General features: G+C 25.0%; 1 protein-coding gene across 1 annotated transcript in view; it reads left to right on the forward strand.

The window, feature by feature from the left end:
* The window catches only part of LOC107006925, a 9,270-nt gene continuing 2,772 nt past the window's right edge, over positions 1–6,498 (forward strand). The window contains exon 1 of the mRNA XM_015205434.2: positions 1–132. The gene's annotated coding sequence lies outside the window, so the exon portion shown is untranslated. The remainder of the gene's footprint in view (positions 133–6,498) is intronic.

Genomic DNA, 6,498 nt, shown 5'->3' on the forward strand with positions numbered 1-6,498 from the left:
GAACAAAATAAGAATTCAAAGGTGTTGCAACTGGAAATTCCAACTTGAAGGCCCTATACGACTACTGACTTTATACAGGATTACATTGAAGTTTTTTCTCCATTGTCATTTTTATGATCTCTTAGTTACCAGGTACGCATGCCTTGCCAATTTCTCATGCTTCATTATAAATTGATGATAATCTTTTGTGTAATTATAATTACCTTTTTCATATGCATATTTATATTGTTTTTTGTCTCACTTGAAATTAATATTAATTTGTTGCTTCAATTCATTAGTCGTGTTCTTTTTTGTTATTAATTCCAACTCTCATTGGCTCTTCTTACTTCTCTATATGCCAAAAATGTTAATGTTTTCACTTAAGTATTTTTTCTACAATAATACATTCGTTTGAGTCAGCTTAATTATTCATTAGATCATAATACCTTTTACCAACACTAACCACAAATAACTTGTAGTTGAAAAATGAGGAAAATAATGGGTAACTAGTATATATCTTGTTCTTTCTTTGTATTTTTTCCCTAGCTCCTCATTTTCTCATGTTATCTATAGCATTCATGACTATGAAAATGCTATAATTTTAGTACTAAAAAATTAACTTGAATTTGTTTTGATGTAGGGCCACATACTATAGTAAAATAGGGCTGTTTACCCTACTCTAATATAAAACATGCACCATAGACAAATGTTTTTACGAATAAGAAATTTTGGAGCTACACCAATTAAATGTGTCGTGCAAACCATGAACTTATGGTCCATCAGTTCGACTTATAGTGCATCTCTAAGGTCGCCTGACCCACCTTCCCTTCCCCCCACCCCATACAATAATTAAAAAGACCATTTCACCAACTAAATGAAATTATTTATATTAAAATCTCAAATTAAAAATAAATGATATTTTAACCTTTTAATTTTATGACATCAACTTTTTTTTTATATTGTCACATATAGTGTACAAAAATTAAAGTTTAAAAAGAAGAATGACCAAAAGATCCATTCAAAAGAAAGAGAAAATGATTGAGGGAAGTACAACTTAGAAATTGAATTTTTAATTAATAAGATAAAAATTCAGACAATAAATTTACTAAGCTATTAAGTTTCTTTTATCAAGAGTCAAATACTCTAACATTAAGAAAACTAAAAGACAAGCGTTAACCCTTAAATTTGTTTATATTTTCTTCTTCAGTATACTTTCTTTACAATATTAATAATTCAAGTTCACGTGAATGGTAACATGTAAGTTAACACCTTGGAACTTTAATGATCTTGATTTCTTCAAGTCTTTGTGGACAGTCAAAATCAATTAATTAACTACTCCCTCTCTTTCATAATAAATGATTCTTTGAGTATGAAATTTCTTTACACATCACATACAACTTTTATACATAATAAATGATTCTTTGAGCATAATAAATTAATTAAACTCATGCCTCATTTACCGCAATCTGTTCCATTATTTTAAGTAATTAACAGTAGAATGAAATTTGTTTATACACATCATATATAACTTTTATAGAAATAAAGTTTTAAGTTATACAAGTTCATAGTGTAAAATCTCACTATATTAAGTAATTGTTCAATATATTTTCAAATTACTTACTCCTATGGAGTAAAACTTGTTAGGATTAGTACTTATTTATTGTACATAAGGGTAGATTTATTTACTCTTATACACTTCTCTTTTACGAACCTATAATTATCACTTCTTACCCCAATTATAGATTTGATTCACCGAGTTTTTCTCTCTGTCTAACAATAGTTGTTTAGTATATATTGTTTTGGAATGTTTAATAATATTTGTCCACTTTATTAAATCAATATATAATTTTACACTTAGTTTCCAATTTATCTTTATCATTAATTATAGTCATTTCTCTATTACATTCAATTTTTAAAACATTGTATTTATTATATTCAAATAGTGATATAGTAAATATAATTACCTTTCTATTTTGTAGTTTCTTAAGAATTGTGCAACATAGATATTTTATAAGTATTATTGGACAGAGATAGTATAGCTTGACATAATTGCATAAAAATCTTTAAGTTAAGCCGTTAGCGTAAATGCAAAATGTAACAAAAATTCACTTTTATAGATCAAAAACAAAATATAATTTCTCATAATTATATCCGATTATAAAAGATAATCATAAATAATAATGGAAATACATATAGATAAAAAATAAAAAAAAAAGGTTGTCTAAAACAATAAATTTAAAAATATTAATATTAAATATATTTATAATATTACAAAGATGAATTCATAATTTAATTTTTAAAGTATTTATTTCTTAAAAGAAATTGCATTAAATTTATTATATTTTAAGGTTATATTATTTGACATCTACTTCTTTGTTATGATTTTATTAAATTGCATATAAAAATATATCTTGTTAAAAATAGTGAGTTCAAATGAACTCAATTTTATAACGGTGGATGTGGATCCCCTGAGTATACAAAACTTAAACTTGGGGTTGTTTGGTAGGGAGTATTAGGAGATATAATCCAAGTATTATGTATGGTATTATTTAATATTATATTTGGTAAAAAATTTGAGTCTATGTATTATCAATTTAGGGATTAATTATGCACCCTAAATGGTATTAGAGGGTGTATAACTAATACCTTTCATTTGGTGGTATTAGCTCTAATACCATGGGACTATTCTAGATAAAGACAAAAATACTCCTCAAATCCTTTTAATATTTTATTTATTTTTTTGATTTTATATTTTATATTTATACTAATAAAGTTATTTAAATAAATTAGCTTACAAATTTTATTATTTAGATATAATTTTTTGTTTCTAAAACATAAATTACTTAATCTATTTATTATTAATATAAAATATTATAATCCGACTAATATGTTAATGTTGATGTATGAATTTAAGAACAATTCATAAGTAAAATATTGTCTCTTAATGAAAGTTCATTAAACATTACACAAGTAGTCTAAAACAAGAGTGTGTGTGTGTATATATATATATATACACACACATCTCGAGTATAAAAATAGTTTAATTTATTTTTCTATTTTTATTTTATATTTATATTTTATTTTATGATAAAGAGTTTTTTAAAATTTATTTATGCAAAACAAAGTTCAATAAATTTTCTCTATAATCATTATAGTTGTGTGATCTTTTTAGTTATTAAGTCTAATTTATTAAGATAACAATTATTTACTCTCAAATAATTTAAGTGAGAAAATAGTGAACATGACAATAAAAATTTTATTCTCCTAACTAGTTAAAAATGTTATAAAAAAATAATATTCTCCGTTAATTATCTACTTTGACTCAATTACATGAAATACAAAATTTCATAATTACTCTAGGGTATAATTGGAAAGTTTTTTTTTTAAACTTTTAAACCACACACAAAATTAGATAAGAAACAATAAACCAAACACTTAATAAAAATAATTCCTACATTACTAATCCTTGTATTGTTAATCCCTATATTACTAATCCCGACATTATTTATTTTTTTACCAAACAATCCCTTAAAATATTAATGGACTTTTGTATAGCCCTGTTACAATATGTTGAAGTATTAAAAAAACCCAAATCTTGAAAACATCCCATGTGGAATCTCCACTTACACTGCATTGGGAGTAGATACTTGTATTCCATTTTAATTTTATGCTTCTCTAAGGGTGACTGATCTCACCTCGTGCTCATACTACTTTACTTAGTCACCATGTGAAGCTACCCTAATTGTTTTTAAAGAAATAATAAGTTTAATATAATAATAGAAACATTACTAATAATATGAATATAATTATTAATATCTCTTATTCAATATTATTCTTATATTTTATTGAACAAACGGACCATTAAATGATATTTTTTCTGCCCTAAATTATTTGTCCAATTTCTTTGTTACTTATTCATTTTCACAAATCAAGAAGAGATAAATTTTTTTATACTTATTACACCCAAAATTAATTAATTTAGAAAAAGCTAGAATTTTAAAAATATTAAATTCTTAAGTCATCCACTTTATAAGTAATAGGAGTAAAATGAAAAATCACTATGTTAATCATTATCTTGTTAATAAGTGTGTCAATTCAAAAGTGAACGAGTAATTCGGGAACAAAGAGTACTTCCTTAGTTTCATTTTACTTTTGCCCCTATAACAAAATAACTAGATGTTTCATTTTAACAAATCAATCTAAGGGTGTTTTATTATTTTTAGTATTTGTTTTTTTTGTTTAAAAGTAATAATCTAATTTGATTTGAAACGAAGCTTAAGGAAAGAATTAAATATTAAATTTTAAATTTTGTGGATTTAAATTAAAGTTATGTCAAATGTATTAAAATGTTCTTTAATTTTGTGACCTTAAAAATTTCCCGTGGAAAATTGAAGTTAAATTATTACTAAAAAAATGTGTCATTCTTTTTTAAACAAACTAAAAAAGACTAGGTCATTCTTTTAAAACGAATGGAGTAATTAACTATGTAAAATTGTTGTATTCAAATTTAAAGTTTCTAAAAATCATAAAAAGATTTATACATTTAAAGTACAGTTTTAATTGAAAAAATTTAAAAGAATGTGTCAAGCTAACTAGGGCCAAGTGATAGAGTATAAAACATAGGGAGTACAATAAAGTTACAAATAGTATTACATTTTTACTGCATATTGGAGTAATACAACTTGATTATCACGCAATGAGCATAAGATTCTTCTGCTAAAATATTGGAAAGTACATAAATTTCTTTGCTCAATGTTAGATCTTATAACAACAATTTTATAAAAATCCTCATGCAGGCATGCTTTAATTTATTGTTCACCCAAATTTAAGTTATGTATACAGACCGTGAGTTAATGTCAAGTATGATGATTAAATTTATTTTAGTCACAAATAATTCAATAATTAAAATGTATTATTTTTAATCGGTTAAATATTTAATAAAATCATCTCATATATAATATGATATTAAAACAAGCAAAGATCTAACTATAATCAAATATTACTGTCACTTAGCAATAAAAAAATTAAAACCACACGAGAAATAATATATAGAAAATATTATTAAATAAATAAAAATGTACTTTATTTTTAGTAGTGAAGTCACCAAAATTTACCCAATACAACAACACAAAGAATTCATGATGAAATTGAATTTTTCTAGCTATACAATAGTAATAAAAATTACTCAATTTTACCCACTGTTAGTGACATGCTCTTTCCTGCAGTCATATACTCTCTAGGTTCATTTTTTCTTGCTTCATTTCATTTTACCTGATTCTATATCAAAAAAAGATATATGCTTGTTCATTTTAGCAATTAAGAGAATTTATTACTTTTATCCATATATAACTTTTAGTATTGAATAATTCTATAAAGTAGCGGCAATCGAATTTAGACTTAAACATCTTGAATAAGAATAATTTACTAAAATACACATCTAACTAAAAAAAAAATCTCAAGGAATGTACAATTAGGGTAAAGAAGTTGAAAGTAATATGAAATAGAGGGAGTTGTTGCATACTTTAGCATATGAAGATTTTATTTTTTAATATTAATTACTTATTCATCGAATAATTATTTTCTTTTAAGTCAATTGAAACTAAACATCATTATAGCTACTATGATAGTGGTAAAATATGTATTCTCTTTAGTGATTAAGGGCCCGTTTGGATGGGCTTAATAAAAGCAGCTTTAAAAAAGTACTTTTGAAAGTGCTGAAACTTATTTTTAAAATAAGCAGTTATGTGTTTGGATAAAAGTGCTAAAGTTGCTATGCCAAACGTGAAAAGGGAAAAATGGAAGAAAGAGATGTTAGGGTTATGTGGGTAATTTGGAGATTGTATAAAAATATTAAAGGCAAAAAGATAAAAATGTGGTCAACTTAAAACAGCTTATAAGCTAAAAAAAAAAAAGCACCCCTACCCCAGCTTTTAACTTTTCGCTTAAAATAAGTTTTTTTAACTTAAAATAAGTTATTTTGAGTATTGCCAAACAACTAAATAAGTCAAAAATCAGCTTTTAAGTCAGTTTGACCAGCTTTTAAGCTGAGCCAAACAAGCTCTAAGTATTGACTTAAAACACACCAAAATAATAAGGGTAATTGTTAAAATAATTATAGAAAGACAATAATATATATTTGGAGTTTTTGCCCTTGTATATTTATGGAATGAGAGTTGTATGGTTTGTAGAAAAACATATCACGTGGTTATATATATGTTTAGAGTTGTTGAGAATTTAAAAAAGGTAAAAGAAATGTAAATTGGTTGATAGTATAAGACAAGGAGAAAGACAAGTCCAAGATAGAGACAGTGAAAAAGTACTGGGTCCATCCAGCCAAGACATGAAATGTAGAATTTATGACATTAATTCCTAATTGGAGAAGAAAATATTACACCAACTTGGATTCTGTATGAGGGCTCTCTCTCTAAAGTCACATCTCTTACATTCCCTTTTAAGCTTTCTTTCATTCTTCAACCTACAAACTTGTATCCCCACCAGCACAATTCATCATAACAACAC

This window comes from Solanum pennellii, chromosome 12 (assembly GCF_001406875.1).
Source record: "Solanum pennellii chromosome 12, SPENNV200".
In the NCBI taxonomy this organism is placed as follows: Eukaryota; Viridiplantae; Streptophyta; class Magnoliopsida; order Solanales; family Solanaceae; genus Solanum; species Solanum pennellii.